Here is a 20,572-nt window from a genome sequence, read left to right as displayed (position 1 = left end):
AAGGATAAATATCATTCAAGTGGTTCCATTAAAACAATGATTACCATAGTAACTGTGTTGTTTGCGTATGTGTTTTCTTCTCTTTTTCTCTTTTTGGCATGTATTATTTGCAACTCTGTTGCTGCTAAGAGACCTAAAGAAAAGATATCCCTACCAATGTCAGATCAGAATGTGGGTGTTCATAGTCTTCATAGTAAATTGTGAAATGAGCTTTTGTTTGGTAATTTAAAGATCTGTTTATGGATATGAAACCTGAACAGGCCATTATGAAAATACACTACCACCTGGGGTACTCGGTACAGAAGGGATACTAGATACTGTTTACTACTTCTTTTTCCCAAGGAATTATTTGCATTTTTATAACAAAATCAGGAGAGGGGCAAGTATGAAAACAGAAAATGTGAAAATGAAGTTAAAGATGATTAAGACATCCATTTGCACAGCCCCCAGTTACTTACTACCTGTGCAAATGGATTTTATGTTTTAAAATCCCACCGATGTCTGGGGAAAAAAAGAAGAGGGGAAAAACACACACATACATTGCTTACATTAATGCAAGGTGCTGTGGCAATATGGTTAAGGCAGTTACTAACTAATGAACACAGATTCAGGTCTTGTTCAGTCATACCAGCTGTGATTCAAGGGAAAGAAGCAGCTTGTTAAAGGAGCACTGAGGCCAAGAGTGTTCAGAGGCCCCAGGAGTGCTGTGTGTGCCACTGGTTCCAGACCCACGCTGCCATAATCCCTCTTCCCCAGTGCATGAGCTGGACACAAGCTACTTTAGGTCTCGACTTTTAGATTAGTACAGTCTGATTAAGAATGAGAATTAATCCTAAGGAAATATACTTCCCCGTGTTGTTTGTTCTTATCCTTTCCTTACATTTCAGACAGTAACTGAAATGTAAGGAAAGGCTGAAAGTACAAACAGAATCCTACTACATCAGAAGAACCCTTTGTGAAATTATAGATTCGAAGTACCTATGTTTCTGTCAAGAAAAGAAAGCCAAAGCTTGTATTCTTTTAGGGTAACCAGATAAATTGGTATTTTTATTTTATATGTTTCCTTGACAGTGGGAAAGGAATGGATAGTGCTGTTACAGCACAATCACAATCTATTCTGATCTATTTAGGTTAAAATCTTCATATACAGAAATAAATATGGAAAAATCGCACCATTAAATGTACCACAAAAATTTCTTCAAATGCATGTAATTCTTTGAATACTGGTAATATTTACCACTGAAGTTCTTGGTAATACAGTTTCACTTCACATCTCTAAACTTCAATGATCTTTAATTCATGTGATTTTGACTGAAGATCAGAAATAAAATCTCCTTAAGAAGTTTGAGAAGAAAGTAACTTGGCACTTGTTCTCTTAGCACATAATTCTCCAAATAGTGCAGATAAGATGTTCATGCTTTTCTTCTACTCTCTTGGAAAAATTTTTCCCTGAATAATCCCACTTTAGTTACAATTATATCAATAATTTCTTTTGTGATATCTTAATCAGGTATTTCTACATTAACCAAAAATTCTTAATGGGGATAATCTGGTTAAAAACACATTTCTGCATCTATCTTGTCACAGAAACAGAACACCATGATCAATGAATCTACCAGCAACAGAATGAAGTTTTGTGGTGCAGGCTTGGTGTGGTGGTTCTTATGAAAAATTAAATAACTACTGATGAATCTGAGACTGAGTATACAAGCTGTCCTTCCCCATTACTATTATTTCAGTTCAATACAGTCAGCACTTTCCAACTGCTTTAGTCAACGGGGATATATATGAGATGGTAGTATAGTGACTTTGTGACCATCTTCTTAATCCTTCCCTGAAATTGTAAACTGTCTGTAACATCCCAGTATGGTGCTTTAGAATTGAATGTGTAGACAAATACGTAAGCTCACAATCTTGACATAGGCTCAGGAGGAAGCTTCCATTAAGAAGATGGTCAGGGAAATTTACCACCTGTTTCGGTACTGTCAAAAGGAAAAATGACAACATTAGATGCTGAAGAGCCTTCCTGATTCATATGACAGGTTATCCTTAAAGGTTGAACAATGTTTTGCTGAGTTGTTTCTTGAGTTTTCAATATAAAATCTCCTAATTTGCAAGCCTTTAGAAATGCAGCACAGTTAAATCAACTACATGTTCCTTTTTTACTGCACAGCCAATTCCTTTCTGCTGCAAAATCCTTGCAAATGGTACACCACCCTTCTCACAGTTATCTAACATTTACTACCACATTCCCCATCTGATCAGAAACAGACCTTATGGATCTTTTACTCCTTTTAAACATTAATCTTGTGGTTAATAATGCACTTCTCTCGTTTACCCTTCCTCACATAGAAAGAATGACTTAACATCTCCATTTTTTACATTTGTTACATGAACAAATTTTCATTGATTTCTCAGAAAGGAGAACATGTTGCAGTATAGTCTCATGATATCTTGTCTGGTAAGACAACACACAGGTTTCTGTTATGTGACCAAAACAAAAGGAAAAAAAGAAAAAGGTGCCTTTACTTACAATATGTAATTAGGATTATTTCATCATATAAATGGTGATGCTTTTGCAGAACATAAGCCATAAATTTTATTGCATCCACTCTTACAGCGAGCTTATGAACATCTTAGTGAGTCTAAATTACAGACATTTTATCATATTACTGGATTACTTATTCCAGTGACTGCCAATAATTGTTGTCTCTTAAGTAGATGGTTTGTTTTGTTTTGTTTTTCCCAATTTGGGACTACCTGTCACTTGATATCAGCTGTTCTTTTTTGTATCTCTTTTCTATGCTGAAGTTTCATTGACTGTCAAGTACTTCCTTTTCAGTTTTGGTTTCTTCACCCTCAATATTCTGACCAGAAAATGTAATTGTATTCTCCAGTCAGTTCACTCTCTTAGTGAAGTCTTTTCCATGAATTAATTTTTATGCAGTTTTTCCTCCCTAGTTTTCTGAATTACTTTACAAGATAAATAAAAGCTAAACAATTTTTTGTGAACTTTACAAGGAGTCTTCCGCCACTGACTCCCTAACAGCATATTTGCAGTCACGGGAGTTAATCAAATTTTCCCTTCTTATTTAAGTCAAGCAAACAAACTTGACAAGCTCTGTCTTTCTAAAGGCTCCAGAATAGACTGGCACTAAAGCATATATTGTTTTCAGAGCATAATCTGAAAATTTTCTTTAAAGAGTAATTGCAGAAAATGCAGAAGGGGCCGCATATCAGGTGCAAGACAGTCATTTAATTCCTTGTTTATAACGCCATAAGTGGGTGAGCTCCATATCTGACAAAGGAGACTAGTTTTGTTGTTGTTTTCTGAGTCATGAGTAGACTCCATATGTACTCTGCAGCACTCCAGAGGCTCCACAGCAAGAATTGCTGAACTCTATTTTTATGAGGCACACAATGGCAAGACGTTTTATCTAGTTTAATTCTTGATCTAGTTTTAAGTTCCTGAATGAACATTAGCATTTCTCTGCATGCAAACACTTCCTCTGCAGGCAGCTCAGCTTTATTCCACCTTCTACTTGCGACTCAGACTGACAATTCTGAGCCTAATTTGCAGAAAAATGTACCAGAAAATGCACCACCTACTTATTATTTTTACCATGTAAGTGAATCAGATTAGATCTGTCTACAGTTCTATGTCATCTATGAACGGGGAAATTTTCACTTTTACTATTTATTTCTTGGATTTGTTAAGACCACTTGCAAACAGGTAAAATTGACATTTGTGCATAAACTATTGCTATATAAATATAAATAGTTCAGAACAAGATTGGAAAACAAATCAGAGCTAACGATCTCATGACTAAAACCAAACAAACATAAAAAAGCACCTAAGCTTCACTTTTCATGTTTGAGAGATCACTAATCTTTTTTTCTTTTTTTCTTTACTTTTGATATATCAATACAGAACACACTTCTAATGCAGACCACTCTTCTGCCAACAGTAGATGGTCACTAATTAAACTTTGTGTAGCTTTACTGGGAGCTTGGCATTTCCAATATGTCCATTATTAGAGTGCCAGAAGTAAGATTTCAGATGATGAATGAGTGGTAAATAATACATTCACGTGCATGACAATGATGTTCTTTTGCAATTGCAATACTCCATCTTAATTTAACTTTAGGAACACCAGCTTCAGATAAACAGTGCAGCACCAGAAAGATAAGAAATAACTGGTTTGCCTGTACTGTGAAGCCCTTTTCATGTTGCTTTACAAAGACCCAAATTTATCCAATGGCAGATAATTATATTGTCAGGCATTCTTGTTAAACTCCTCTATTTACCCAGGAGGGTAGAAAAGCTTTGAGAGGGATTATACATTGACAAACGTATGTTCCTTCTACTTCAAAGCATATCACCCTAAAAAAAGGGCCCTGCATGTTCAAACAATAAGCACCTTTCATTATTAAAAAACTCCAGTTTCCTAACAATTTTATAAATAAATCAGATGTTGATATAACTACAAAAAAATTCTTCTCACTTTGATTGGTTATACACATACCTAGGCATGGATAGACGTGTAAGCCTGGTGCTCTGACAAAATGAAAAAATCTCCAATAAATTCTTACAGGGCCTACTATTAGAAGACTTTTCAATTTACTGTGTCTATGGACATTTTATTACTCAGCAATCTGATTTTTGACAAAAACTGCTCTCTATTTTAGGTTAGACAATAATAGCAGAGTGACCTATATATATATGTATATATCCTAGTTTCAAATGTTTTCACTGATCTGTAGAATGTCCAATTATGTTTTTAAAAGATACAATGAATTATAGTGAATAGAATGTGTCATATATACATGTATTCACAAAACCTTTGAGAGACTTAGGGTATTTTTAATGTACAAACTAGTTCTACATTCCTATATTGATTTAAATGGGAACAGTGATTTTTTTTTTATTATTATTATTATTATTATTATTTTTTTTTTTTTTTTTAAGTATTTACTGTCTATTGAATGTTCCTGTCATTTTTAAATTTTCACAGAAAGCATCACCACTGTAAACACAGTTAAAACTTGTTATTTATGATCATGGTGAACATTTTCTTTGAAATTTATATCACAACTCCTACTGTTCAGGTGACCCCTTTGCACTGCAATCATATACAATAGCAAATACTGTAAATGCATTTAAACAGTTTTGCAACTAAATAATGTAAAGTGATGGCCTCGAAGACCAACAATTAGAGAAGCCTGAAAAAATTTTGCTGCTGCTGCACAACAGTACAAACAGTTGAACATCAGTAAAGTTAGGCTACACATTAGTGACTAGCACACAGGAATGTACAAATTACATTTTTGTGACCATTTCATATTATGAAAATAAAAGAATTCTCTTTTTCTAGTTTATATTCCATCTTGGGTTAATCCAACTCTTGTGGACAAACAACAAAAAAAACATATAGAGCAGACAAATGACAAAACTGTGCAAGGTAATTTTCAGTACTATATACTTTATGGAACAAATGTTAAAAAGTTGTGCTAATGATACATGAAATATCCCTTGTTTAATACAAAATAGAGAATAAAGAGCATACAGCATCATTCAATTATTAAGAAATGTAAAGCTTTGTAATGACAACAAGTACTGGGGAATAAGACAGATCCTTTGATGTAAGCAGGTAAGTTTAAGTGACTTCAGCAGATTGAAAAATCAGCTTTAACAGACCTTGGTGGGTAAAATAAACAGTAGCTGCAAGTTGCTACTTAGTATTTTGATCTATTTACACCTGGGTAGCTGTTGGCAGGCCTATTTTATTTTGCAGACTTTCCGAGTCCATCTCTGTAGGAGTGGATTCTAATGAGTCAAGCCATTAGCAACAAATCTCAGGCAGCAAGAACAAGACAGCAGCAGCATTTCTACTCATTGCTCAAACCCATATGGGTGTTATACTCTAAAGGAACAAAGACAGACAAGGTCAAACCTGAACATCAAGCCCTTTGTGAAATGTTATTTGCACACAGTACATTCCTCATTAATCTATTTCAAATGCTCACTATATACATTTATTAATGCAATGTCTTGTGCGTGTTGTTCAGCCGTTTTCTCCTTTTTGCATACAACAAAGCTCAAAAAATAACAGCAGTGAGAAAAAGGCTTTTTTTTTTTTTTTTAATAAAGGTTAAAGGTTTCAGATTCTTATATAAATTGTTAGCCACCACAGAAAATCAGTGTTTTCTCAGCAGATTGACTAACAATATTTATTAATTAATACACCAGAAACCTCTACTTCTATTTCATTAACTATTCAGTCCCTCCAGTGACTCATAAGAACAGCACGTTGTTGCTTTCTCCTGCTTTTCGTTTGCTCTCACAGAGTGTTTTTGCAGCATAAATCTTAGCCTTTCCTTGAGCTTTGCCTTGTTTACTTTTTCCACAAACCTATCTTAAATTCTCCAAAGTTGAAAGAATTACTTTGATAGAAGAGCATTAATTTATTCTATTTCCAAGAATATCCTAAAACCTGCCACAGGAAGAGATGAGGAGAAGATTACAGCAGCAACTTCTAAACCACATGATTCCACCCACGGATACTCTGAAGCAAAAAGCTTCTCCTGGGTAACATGACCTGTCAAACACAAAGATGTGAACTGCAAGCAACTTTTCCCCTATTACCAGAAGAGTTATATTCAATTGTTACTTTCTCCATTTAAATTCTTCACATGTTTTCCCCAGCAATTCTCCACTGTTCCACATCCCTTTCAAATTCATATGTGCAGAGCTAAACAAATAAACTCCAGTTATCTTAGACTTTTCCCTGTGTTTTCTGTTATTAATTATCAGACTTCCCAGGGCAGTATGTCCCAGGGTGTCTAGACCAGTATGTTTCAGGGCACCCACATGCTGAAAACATTTCCTTTTTATTAGGAAGTGAAACTTATCAGGTTTTTAATCACAGCAGGGAAAGTGTATGACCATAGAACCATTAAGGTTGGAAAACATCTCTGAGATCATCTACTCCAACCTTTAACCTAGTACTGACAATTCCACCACTCAACCACGCTATTGAGTTCTACATCCATACATTTCTTGAAGACCTGCAGGGATGGTGATTCAACCACTTCCCTGGGCAGTCTACTCCAAAGCCACACAACCCTTTCAGTAAAGAAATTTCTCCTAATATCCAAACTAAAACTCGCCTGGCACAACTTGAGGCCATTTTCCCTCACCTTATCATTTGGTGCTTGGGATGAGTGGATCTGCTGTTTCCTTGGAACCAGGAAGATTAGAGCTCTTACCCAACATGATGTTTACATGCACTCACTTGCTTCCCCTCATTAATAAAGTCACCAGGTCTTGATGTCCTTTCCCCATGGGCAGAGGGTAGCTGGTCCAGGAAGGTATACTCTGCATCTTGCAACATCAAGCTTCCTCCACTTCAAAATAAATTATAACAAAGCAAGGTTCCTTCCTGGTATTCTGGCACAGGGAGGTTGAACCTGCAGCTCATTCCTCTCCTAAGGCCAGGTGAAATTTTTCAGACACTTTCACAGGACCTCCTTCCAACTGGCAAAGTAATTTCTCTACTTTGCTGACAGGTTACAGACATGCTGCAAAAACAATACTCTAGTATTGTCCACCTCTACCATATCTACAATTAATCCTGAATGAATTATTATAGGCACCCTTTCTTCTTTGCTGATTTCAATCACATGATTACTATTATTTACATTCTCTGCTTTCTTTTCTCTTTCAGTGCTTTTCATCTGAGCAGCTTTCATTCTCCTTCATTTCTCAATCTCTTTCAGATCTCAAAAGCTCTACCTCATATAAGAAGTGATTTTCACAGATGTCACTTTTATCTAGCAGTGAAAAGTTAGGTGAATTTCCACTCATTTTCCTCTGTGCTGTGAGGAATTTTGTTTTGAGCATACATGAGTTAAGTCTCTGTTATAAATCATTAAACCTAAGTGAATATTGTGAAAAATGTTTTATTGCAAAAATGCAAATATTGTACATATTAAATACGTGGCAGAAGAAAAACTGAGAGGCAATTTACTTGCCTTAGCCTTTAATTTAATAGCCCACCGTGGGTAAGTAGTAGGAACTGCCAAAAATCAGAGCCTCCCCAAGTCATTTGACAACCTATTAAATATTACAGTTTTGAAGGTGATCAGACAATAGCAGACTGCTTGCTTTAGTTTTAAGAACTCATTATGAATACAAACTCAAAATAGAAAAACAGATAGAACTCCAGTTGTGAACTGTGCCAAATTTCTTTAAGAACAAAAATACTCATTCAGTTTTAGAGGTATTATATATATGAGTACATGGCCATATAACTTGAGATACTATATTTGGCTTCCAAAAATCCATTCTCTGTAAGGCTGGGGCAGTGCTCAAAATGTTGAGAACGGGAAGAGCCCTCAATTCATGCTGTCAGAACATCTAATACTGAAAATTGCTTAGAATACACAGCTCTCCACAACATGAATTCCCAGTTATTTTCTGAAACTCTCAAAATCTCCCTTCAACTCTCAAAGCCTGAGGAAGCACTCAGCTTTTACCCAAAGCTACTGTATGCAAAACTAAAAGTAATAATGCAATTGAAGTGGTTTTGCTCTTTTGCCTGCTGCCAGCGGTGCCCTACCTTTACAGTATCTGTAGACAGTTACTCTTAGAGACAGCAAGAGATTTTATGTTTGAGTTCACATCTATATCAAATAACATTTTTATAGATTATCAGACTTTAAACATCTTTATTTTCACATAAGGATGCAAGAGAAATCAAATTCTTCAACGTGATTCTGTAGATGTGGTTCTGCTGACAAACAAAAACAACTGAGAATATTTAGCATAAGTGAAATGATAGGCCTGTTAAGTTTGGGGTATTATGATTTAAAATGAAACAGCAGATGTTGGTCAGAACAGATGAAATGGTTCAAGAAAACACTGAAAAAAAAAAGAAAAACAACTTCTATTAAGCTGTTTAAAATTAAAACGAGTAAGCAAAACAGATGGGACATCACAATTTACCTTTAAGATTCTACTTTCAAACAATCTTCAGTATGAAGAAAGCAGCATGATTTGGCTCTCAAAAGAGAGACAATATGTTTGCCTTTTTTTTTTTTTTTTTTTTTTTGTCAGTGCTAACCTTGTTTATTCTTAAGTTATAACTTTTTCTATTCCTCCTTGTTTATTCTTAAGTTATAACTTTTTCTATTCCTATGAACAAAAGCTAAACAAACTTCTCTGGTTGGAATTCTTCATACTTCTAACACTGAACAGGAAGTGTCTTTAACACATACTAACCATCTAATCCAGATATACACACATTGATTTTCAACTTAAAAATAGTTTTGCTGAAGTCAACAAGATTTTTGAATACATATAATTAAGCCTATTTCATGGAGGGACTATTTAAATAGAAAAGAAGAACTAGTATGAACTTGATGTTTAACACCCAGAAAGTAAGGATGACGACAGATATGTAAAATAATTAAATTACTGAAAGCTCAGAGCACCGGTTTGTGTTGCAGTTTATGAAAATATGAGAAACAAAATGTTCAGTGAGTAAACAAAATACTAAGCTACAATGAATTTCACACTTGGCCACAAAAGACTTTTAAAGCATATTTTTCAAGCATGCTCATGACTTTACCATTATTTATATGATATTCCTGGAATGGTCTATGTAAACAAACTCAAAGGTACTGTCCTGATTTGTCAGCCCAATTCCCTGATAACCCTTTAAAATTTTATTTCACACCTGCTTTCATCCAATATTTGAACACTTTTCACTGTATATTATTCCACCACCATCACTTCAGACCATGATTTTCAGGCCTTCCCTTCAAATTAAAGTGTATTGTGTGAACAAGAAAGGACGCTACTGTGCATATTCAAGGTCCTTATTTACAGTCAAGAAGTTCTAGGCTTACTACTACGAAAATGAAAGAGATTTTTGTCAATGCTTTTCTCTCTAATTTTACCTAAGTTAGCACCATGCCAATATTCCAAAAAATGTAATTTTGTACATCTCTGTACAAAACAGAAAAGCTTCATCTACTTTTGTCTATTTAAACGGTAAACATTAGTAACTTTAAGTAAGAAAACAAAAGAAAAAATGCACAAAGACCTTAGAGCTGTTTCAATGGGAAAAGGGTGAAATAAATGCATAGAGAGAAGGCCTGAAAGGCACACATGAGACCTTGAAACACTGGTAGGAAAACAGAATCAGAGGTAGAAGGACTGGATTTTGGAGAAACTGAACAATTAACAATGCAGCCTACTCTTTAATAATGTATTTCTATATATGCATTTAAAATAAAATACACTTTATAATAAAATCAAGGATTAGACCTTAAAAATGAACCAAAATGGGCATAATTAATAGAAGAGTTTCCTAAAAGGACAAGAAAAATATAAAGAGACTGAGGTGCAGGACAATTTGCAGATAATATAAAAGGGATGGAAGGAATCAATACCTACTCAAATGATAGCTTGTAACGCTGGACATAGGGAGAAAAAGAGGAGGTGGCAATATTTCTAGAGAAAACTCGGTTGCCCACATCAGCTTGATTAAACTTGTGGTGCAACAAGATTCCCATCAGAAGATGTGGAAGAGAAGGTCAGCCGTAAGACTGTGAGGGAAAAGTGAAGTATTACCAAAGAGACCAATCAGTCAGCAAGCACAGGAGAAAAGGACAGTGTGTCCAAAGGCAGACTTGCTGGAGAACACAACAGAGGCAGTAGAAAGTCAAGGTATAATAGAGATAATAGAGGTGTTTAGTGAGGAGGGAGAATGGAACCAGAATGCTTTACGTTTGGTTGATATTGTATAGTACTGAAAAGAGGAGACATTTCAGACATAATGCTTAAAAATATCAGACTTTACAATTTTGATTAATACTGTTGTTTTAAGTGAAACTGTTCTGTTTCACAGAACATCTGCAAACCAGTGGAAACATGAACAGAATCTTTACAACAGATCTTGTAATATTAGTCACTTTATCAGCCATCTGTTGGGAACTGCAACTGCCAGTTAATTTAGTTTTCTAAAAGCTGACCCTAAAATAACTTCTTGTAAAATTATATTATTTTTCATGCTTGCTGTAAGGAACAGGCACCCTACCTTCTTTGAGCTAGGACATAAAATTGCCTGCAAAATATCAAAATGTACTTAATAAAGTCACACTAGCTCATTCAACTGATATGCCATAAAGTCAGAGAGACCTTTAATATTCCACTAATTTCACTATAAAAAACAGTTTTCTGAACAAATAAATTCACGGCCTATGAAGGAATCTTCATGCTCATTATTTCTTTTGTTGAAATAGAGAGAGGTCTGACAAATAACTAAACCACTTGCAGCTGCCAGGATAAATTCACTAGGCATCCAATACAGTATCATACTAGGCAGAGATGTATATAATACCTAAACTTCCAGGGTGTTATATTGTAGCAATAACTAAACGTCATGAAAAATAACCATATAAAAATTGGATTTATGTTGCTTGAACAAAAGAAAAAAAAGAGGGGGCGGGGATATTAGAGAAAATAAAATAATTTACTGGGTATATTTTCAAGGAAGAAATGAAAACTGAAAAAGAAAATATATCACCTCAAATCATTCACTATAGTCTGCCCAGATGCCATGATTTTTGTATCACAATAGGGTCACAAAGTATTCATGTTCAATTCTATTTTGGTAAGGTTTTCTGATCAGAAAAACAAACATGTTAACTAATTGTCTGAAGTTTTAAGATATGCATATGGATTATTTGTGAAAGGTCTAAACAGTAGCTGACTTACATTTTAGAGAAATGAATGACATCATTAAACTGTCCTGATACAGCATAAAGATCCACAGATGGAGTGTATTCTTCTGCATGAATTCTGATAACTAACTGTGCCTGTTTCTTATGTGATTTTCAGCTGGAAGCCTGAATTACTTTCATAAATAAAGTTTCTATATCCTCATTTCACCAGGGAAGAAAGTAGCTCACAAATTTGCTCAAGGTTACATAGAAAAATAAGGATACCACCCTCTAATAAAAGCTAACTTTGTCCTAGAAGTTTCAGGTTGAATATTAGGAAAAAATTCTTCTCAGAAAGAGTGGTTAGGCATTAAAACAGGCTGCCTGAGAAAGTGGTGGAGTCACCATCTCTGGAGATGTTTAAGAAAAGTGTAGATGTGGTACTTAGGGACATGGTTTAGTGGGCAATATTAGTGATAGGTGGATGGTTCGGCTAGATGATCTTAGAGGTCTTTTTCAACCTTACTGATACTATCAATTCCTTAAGAGAAATTACACATACTTAAATGAAAGTTTAACCTTACCAAAAGGCATTGAATAAGACCTTCAGAAGCAAGGTGAAGTAATATACACATTGATAGTAAATAAAGTAACTTGCCAATAAAAATATTGATAACCAGATACTTGAAATGGATAGGAAGCAAATGAAAAATTCACTTCAATTAAGATAATGTCTCCAGCTGCTAACAAGGATAATGTCTCTGGCTGCTAACAACAAACAGTGCTGTTCTGCCTAAGTCAACAACCAAGGCAAGTCAGCTACATAGCCAAAATCATCAGTTGACTTTAAGGAACTGGAATAGTCCAGCAGACAGAAAAGGTTGCTGTCTTCATAGACCTGTGCTGCCTGGACATATATATATTCATGAAGCTATGCGTCTTAGTGCTGAGGTACACTTACTTCAATGGAACTACAACAATTTACAGCTATGCAAAATATATTTCCATAGTTCTATTTGTACAATTAGGCTATACCTAGCTTCCAGCTGAAGGCTTTTTCAAATATAAGTACAATAAAAGTGAGTCACTGTGCCAAAAATTAATGATTAATTTTAAAAATTAATCATTCTTCCCTTGACCTGAATCCAAGGCAAAAATTTGGAAAAAATGCCAAGTTATCCATTTTGCTCTATTAGTTTTGCAACGAGATATTTAATGCAGTTTCATTGGTAAAGAGCCAGTGAATTCAAGCAAACAGTCCCAGCATTTAAAACAGAGATGGTTAGGTTTTTTTACAAATGTAGTTTTCCTTTCCATAAAGTGATTTCAGTTTTAGAGTGACAGAATCATTCTGGCTCAAGAGATCTCAGGAAGTCAAGTACCCAACGTTCCTCCCAAAATAGTTAACACTGAATTCAGACCAACCTGATTAAGTCCTTAAGAACTTCCAAAAAAACATCTGAATTCAAACCTATTAATTCCTACAAGGTAGGAATTACATTCTACAATATACTGTAGAATGTATTCATTTTCACATCTGGAAAATTCAGTGGAAAAGGAGAGTACATTACATAATGCTTCACAGTAAAACACATTTAGATCAAGCCATTTGCTTTTCTCCTGCTCCATTAAATTTATATATACATTTTCTTGGTGGTATCAGACTCCTTCCACCTTTCCTCTACCATTTAGCATTTTCCTTCCAAATATCTTCGAAACCTTAGAAGTAACGCACATTAACAGATGTCTTGGATACTGAACTATATTATCTACATGTCTGTGAGCATAGTGTTTTCAGTGCCTCAACACTGCTGTGCTCCATCTGGAGGCTCTTAACAAAGTGATACTTACAGAAACAGTAATGTAACCCCTTCTTCAGCCTGGCTTCCATCCCTCATTTTGGAAAGAGATATAATTTCTCTTTCACATTCAAAAGAAAGAAAGCAACTTTGAACACAGTCTCTATCTCCAGCTGCAACGCGAGGATCGAATGCTTCCAGCTACCAGAAACTCAACTATAAAGGCAGCAGATGTGAAAGAAACTGCATTTCTTAAAAACAGAGATTTTATTCCTACTTAAAACAGAAAGAAAACACACTCTCTCCCAGTGATGCAAGGTGATATCCCTTGTGTAAGACAACATCGGACAAAGGTTAAAAAAAAAAAATCAGTGTACAAATATTTGCCATTTGTTTCTACATGCTGGTGACAAGGAAGATATAACCCACAACAATAAAGAAGAAACAGCTTCTACATTTATTATTAGTGCCTATGTAATTTCCAGGCTAGATTCTGCACAACTGCATTAATGCTGTGATACCCTACAGTATAAGAATTGAAATTGTCCCTGGCTGATGAACTGCGATAATGCTTTCACTTCTTTGAAAAATGTGCCTCTTCACAAACCTATCTAGTCTTGTTTTTACCTACATGAAGTATAGCAGTATTATTTTCATACTGACTTAAGTCAAGGATCATTCTTTGCTGCCCTCAGTTTGATTTCTTTCCACTATGACTTAATAGTCTCTCTTTTCCTAAAGAGCTGCTTTATCTCTCAGAATTTGCACCTCAACATTGTTCTTTCATATTATTTTTGATTGTCACATGACAGTGCTGTGCTCCTCAATTCATTTTATTCCCTTTGAGTTTTATTTTCATAAACTTCTTCATTTCTGTTTTGTGCATCAGCTTATCCTTTTGTTTGTTTACCTGCACTGGCTTTGGGGTGGGGAAAAAAAAAATCCCGTGAAAATCCCTGACCCAATTCCTATTTTTATTTTGATCTCAGCCTGGTTTATTTTATTCATTCTTGTCCCTTGGATAGTGTTTAGAGTATGTTTCAGAGAACTAGCAGAAATGTTTTTCATAGGAAGTGTCTCCCTTTGAAAATGAATCAGCATGTACAAATTCATATGCTTTTCCTCCTTAGGAGCAGATGTTAAGGGAATGTAGGTTAAGCTTTAGATCCAAACTAGTCTCTGCAGGACTGTAATTTGCTATGATAAACAGAAAAATGGAAATGCAAACCAACAAGGGCATCCCAGATTTATCATGCCTTCTGTTCTGGCTGAGATACACTTGACTCTGTCATTTGCAGATATAATTTGCTACCATGGTAGTCAAAAACAACACAGAAATCTCTCTTAATCATTAAAAGATTGCTAGTCTTGTCTAAAGCTGTAGACACGTGCTTCAATGGAGATTTAAAACTTTTAATATTCCAGATAAAAGCACATTGTCCAATAATGTAATTTTTCTTCTGATAAACACATTTGTAAGGATATCTGAAGAAGCCATAAATGTCACACAACGCCAGAAATGAACAAAAGCTTACATAAATGCTCCATAAGACTGACATAATCTTTAATTAGTTATCAAGAGAATGCTGACTTTTTTTTTCATTGCCTTTGAAAGTAGGGGGGAAAAAAAAAAAAAAGAAAAAGGATTTGTTTGTGCCTCCAGTCACTGCTCATTTCTGCTTGGTACCTCCAGCAGACTTTCAAAGCTGAATTGGGGCCACCAGCCAGCCCTGAAAAATTCTCCCATTCACTTGCATTATTTTTAGGCAAATAGGCTATGATTAGTTTTTCATTATCATAATTAATGTAGTATGGATTAATAGGCACCTGAGCGGTATTTTTTTTTACTCAGTTGTTGCAGGATATACACAGCATGTCTCCCATCCAGAGACCTTCTGTATTTAATAGCATTTGTCTTGGGATACACCTGACATACTTATCTTGGTTTCTGTAACTTATTTGACGTTTCTCCCAAGGAGACAACTCTAAGAAAAAAAGCACTACTTACTAGACAAAAGTACTAGAAAGGAAAGGCCATAAGCCTTCTGTTCTTTTATTTGCACAAAATTCTATTCTAAACAAAATATAAATCTCATAGAATGATTAAGATTGGAAAAAACCTTCAAGATAGCTAGTCCAACTGTTCCCCGACCACCAACACTACCCGCTAAACCATGTCCCTAAGTAAACAGGGACAATGATATGTGTCCAAATCATTTCAGAGAAATTCAGTTTCCAAGATTATTCTTGTGACTATTTCCTTCAGATTTAGAAGAAATATGGTTTAATTTGAAATATATTCCAGAGAGGAACAAGATTTTTGAAAACTCTATATACAGTCATGTTCCAAACATCACATCAAGGGAGAAACACAGAAGCTTCCAAAAAAAAAAAAAAAAAAAAAAAAAAAAAAAAAAAAAAAGTGAAGCATGAAAACAGGACTCTATAACCTCCACACCAGGAAGACTTTCAGACCTGGTTTTGACATCATCCAGGATTTGGCCCAAAATGCTATGTAGGGTATACTTTATTTAGGAAATAGTAGCAGGCAAAAGAAGTAGATCTGTAGAGCCAGAAAGATGGTGACAAGTACTCGACACCTTCACAAAACATGTTTTGAGGTTTTAGTTCAGCTTAGGCCTGTATCTCGGACCTTCTTGTTGGAGAAAATTAGGTGCACTCCTGGAGCACTTATTTCAGTTTAACTTCATTTGAAGTTAATTTGAATCCATTATGTTTGATCCACGACTGCACTGGAATATGGGACGTAAAACAAGTAGCAGTGAGTGGGGACAACTGGATTTGCTTCACAGATGCACCCTTGATCAAATCTAAAAAATTAAAGCAGCCAATATTTAAGGCTATTTTTTCTAACATATAAAATGTCAAAGTTTAGTACAGAGGTTGACCCTTGCAGTATTCACTTGCAGTATTACCCCCGTATTCATTCAAAAGAGATATCAAAGCAAAATAGCCTCAGTGTATGCTTTGCATGTCTTCTGGAATTAGGTGTAGAAATGGTCTTTTGTAGTGCTGACAAAAGAGTATTTCTGTAAATAAAAAGAACATGGTAGCACACTTTAATAACATACTGCCATAAGAAAAGACAGATCTTTCCACTTGATGTGAGTTGTGTTTTTTTTTTTTGTTTTTGTTTTTTTTTCCAGGAATAATACAGAAATAATGCCTTTTTGTAAATAAAATTGCATCTTGGTAGAAATTTGTGTAGTACCTTATTCAATCCCAGGCATACATAACAAAGTAATTCCTTTGTAAATTTATGGCAATTATTCCTTAGCAACTTCTTTAACATTTTGAGTTTTTCCTTGACACATGCAAAATAAATGTCATCTATTTTCTGCAAAGCATAAACAACCATGGAATTACTTTGCAAAAAGACCACAATTATCATTTAATCATGCTTAATTTTATGCATAATGTACCTTGCTCAAGTGTAACAGAAACTGAGAAACAGATACTCCGTTACAGTTACAGAAACAGTATTAAAACTAACAGATTATTGGCTGCCACTGAGTATTGTACAACTATTATACCCAGAGACTTCCAACAGATTTTTATTCAGAAAGCAACTCACACCATGGAGTTTGGGGGACAGGGGAGGAAATTAGCTGCTTTCCAGCCTCTGCTCCCTGACACACTCAGCTGGGACAAGGCCTGTGGTATACAGTGAATATGCAAGAAAACAACCCCAAAAAAATGTAGTAATGTTATAAAAGCAGGACCCAAGACTGGAATTTGAAGTCTCGTATCTTCTGTTGCAAGAGTTCCATTGTTGCTTATCTATACTTAAGCTATTTTTATTTATTTTTTAATTACATAAACATAATCAAAAGCCTCATAAAAATATACCCATGACTCACTGAGGACCTATCATCACCTTTTTCTTAAGTGCCATCAGCACCAAGTACACCGCAAAATACATAGAACGAACTAGTGAAGGAAGACTTATTAATTCTAAGGGCTTTACAAACCAGAGGTTTTGTGCTGTTGTTGTGGAACACCTTCTCCACAGTATTTGGTTTTTCCTCCCTAAAATAAGGTATTTGGCAATCTGAGAATCAAGACTTACATTTCACAGCAGTTAAGGTATGAGCAGAATTGATTTATGTGAGGGAAGTGCTCTGGCAGTCCTGGATATGTTAAACAGGACTACAGATTCATTTTCAGATGCTTGCTGAAAACAGTCTGCAGTGATATATAGTGATTGTCCTAACAATCACTAAATCACTTATTTGACTTTATAGAATAAACATGAGTACATTCTTTTAGTTACTTTTTTCTTTCACCCATGACATGCTAGCTAAACCCTAAAGTTAAATTGTTACTGATATTTGTAAAGAATTTACTATACAGAAAAGCAATTCCTACAATTGGTACATAAGACTTCAATTCAATGCTTTAATAATAATGAGGAGCATCGCTTCGGTAAAATATGGTTGATACACCTCTGAATTAATGTTGGCATATAACAATTACATATGGAAAGATCTTTGGCCTTTCTACAAGTTCTACTTGCTTTTCTACTGGCCTTTCTACTTGCTCTACTATTGCAGAACAAGTAATCTAGAAGACTAAAAGAGAGGGAAAAAATATTCTATGTACCTCTGTTTTTAAACAATCACCATATATTTCTGACAAAAGTTATTCAACTGAACACTAAAAGTCTAGCTGTACACTAAAATGAGCTACTCTAATTTGCACCCAATGAAGCCCAAGGCAAAGATGCCCAGTGGACAAGCTTTTATGCAATATTTCTTAACAGTCACATAGGATAGATTGAACCTGACTGCTCAAAAGCATGCCTGGCTACAAAAGGACTCAAAGATTTCCCCAGCAGAGGCATTATGCAGAGCTCTGGTTCTCATGTTTACAATACCATGCAAGAGTACAATGACAAGGAAGATAAAATGGCAGATATCAAGTTAAAAATTGCTTTTTCAGCTCCAAGAATAGGCAATTTAATAGTTCCACTAAAGTAAATTAAAGATTTATTTTTTTATTTACTGACCTCAGCACATTTGTTATTTAAATCTTGTTCAGCCCAGGATACTAGTTCCTCTGGCCTCAATATCACCAAAATTGGCAAAACATTATTAAAGTAGTCATATGAGATGATCAAACACACATTTTTAATTGCACACTGTTCTGTATCTTACGATTCAAGAAAGATTTTCCTGCTAACAATTTATTTAAATTCTGTTTGATACTATGCATCATCTGTTTTTGTTTTCTTTTTTGATCTTAGACCATTATTTACCTTACAAATATTTCATGCCTGCTTAGCATTCTCCAGAGTTGTGAATCATGCTGCTTTATCCTCCTCTTTTATTGACGTTCTACCTCCTCAAGGTACCTGATCTTTGTCCCTTTATTGATGCCTCATTGCATGCCTTTTTCTCCATAGTCAAACAGGTTTCTTGAAGACTGTGCAACACAGAGTCAAAGCAAGACATCTGAGCAATACTGAGAAAGACACAGGGCAGAGGTTGTGGAGTGCAGCTAAAAGCATGTTGGCCCTGGGGAGAATGGCCTGGCAGACTGATTAGCATGTGGATAGGAAACACAGACAGGCAAAGAGGGATCATATGTAAGATTAAAATAAAAAGTTTAGGAAGGAGAAAGTGAAACAACCACTGGTAAAGGGAAAGCTGAAGCAAGACCAAACATATGGAACTAATTAACCAAAATACGACTACATGCCTAGCATTTAAGAAGTAAAAAAAAAAAAAGTATTGCCAAACATTGAAAATGGACCAAATTCTGTTCACCTGAGCCTGCTGAATTACTTCATTTGCAGCAACATGTTATAGTCCATCTACTAAAGGAAAGAGGTATTAGTCCTGTGACAGGAGAAGCCCTTGCTATTGATGACAATTATTCTTCCATCCAGTGGGGCATCAGCATGACCTAACCTGCAACTACTTTTCTTCTCCATGATCCTCTCACTTAGTTCAGGTCTGACCTTTAATTGCTGGGCAGATTCTTGTGGAAATTAGTAGCCAGGCAAAGGTGAGGGTCTGGGCACATTTCAGCCTGTTAGATCCCTTGCTCAGTGCAAAGCCCTATAGAGTTGTAAAGGATAAGATACATCTGTGGAATAAGAGGGTTAATTTAAGCAGAGTTTCAAAACTACCAGTTGGATACTTAACTCCCCACAGAGCCAGATCTTGGAAAATTTATCAACAGGGGTGCATGGACCTGATTCAAACTCAGTGAGACAGAGATTTAACCATTAGTTTCAATGGGTTTTCGAACAACACTTGAAGAATCTGCCAGCAAGCCTGCATCAGTGCCAAATCTTCTGAGTTCCTTCTGTCTCAGCACCCAAGATTGCTCATATGGGAGCACATGACCAAGCAGGGCTGAGTGACAGAGGAGAGATTATAGTAGCCGACAGCAACTGGAGAAACACTCTTCTAGAGCACAGGGGTGTGACAGCAGTGACAGGGATGTGAAAGCAGCAGCTGGCTCATGGCTAATGGATGGGATTGACCAGCTGCAGCTGGCATACAAAAAGCCAGAGCAGGAGAAAGCCCACAGCACACTGCTGCAAGTAAGACTTCACTGCAAGGAATGCGAGCATGAAGTTAATGGCAATGTATATCTCCCTTGATGGAAGAAATGTGGGTGAGGTGATCTTTGAGTGAGATAACTTTATGATTAGACATCACATTTCACGTTGCCGAGCTGGAAAGTGGTTATTTCTACATTGTCGCTTATATGCATAAAGCAAAACTCTGTCTGGTGAGATATAATTATGGAAGTAGAATCAGACCTAATAATTTGCTCTTGATGACAAGTGGTACTTAAGAGAAAGTGTCTTCTCTGTGAGGGGGTGATTTTTTTTTTTTTTTTTTTTGCTAAATTTCCAGATACTGCGGACACTATGAAGAATAGTTAATACTATCTTCTGTCTGCTTGTGTATAAATGGCCAACAGCACAAACATTTTGTCATTTATTGAGAAAGAAGCCTAAATATATTTGGCCAGACTCTCAGGCCATTTAACTAATGTTGATCATT

The 20,572-nt window shown here is 35.5% G+C and overlaps 1 long non-coding RNA gene across 1 annotated transcript in view; it reads right to left on the bottom strand.

The window, feature by feature from the left end:
- Positions 1 to 1,018: 1,018 nt before the first annotated feature.
- LOC311444192 overlaps positions 1,019 to 20,572 on the bottom strand; it is a 141,951-nt gene continuing 122,397 nt past the window's right edge. The window contains exon 3 of the long non-coding RNA XR_014697699.1: positions 1,019 to 1,982. This is a non-coding gene — a long non-coding RNA (uncharacterized lncRNA). The remainder of the gene's footprint in view (positions 1,983 to 20,572) is intronic.

This window comes from Aythya ferina (genome assembly GCF_964211825.1).
Source record: "Aythya ferina genome assembly, chromosome: 13".
Taxonomy (NCBI): Eukaryota; Metazoa; Chordata; class Aves; order Anseriformes; family Anatidae; genus Aythya; species Aythya ferina.
Note: the sequence above shows the minus strand (reverse complement) of the source record. Positions and strands in the feature narration are given on the sequence as shown.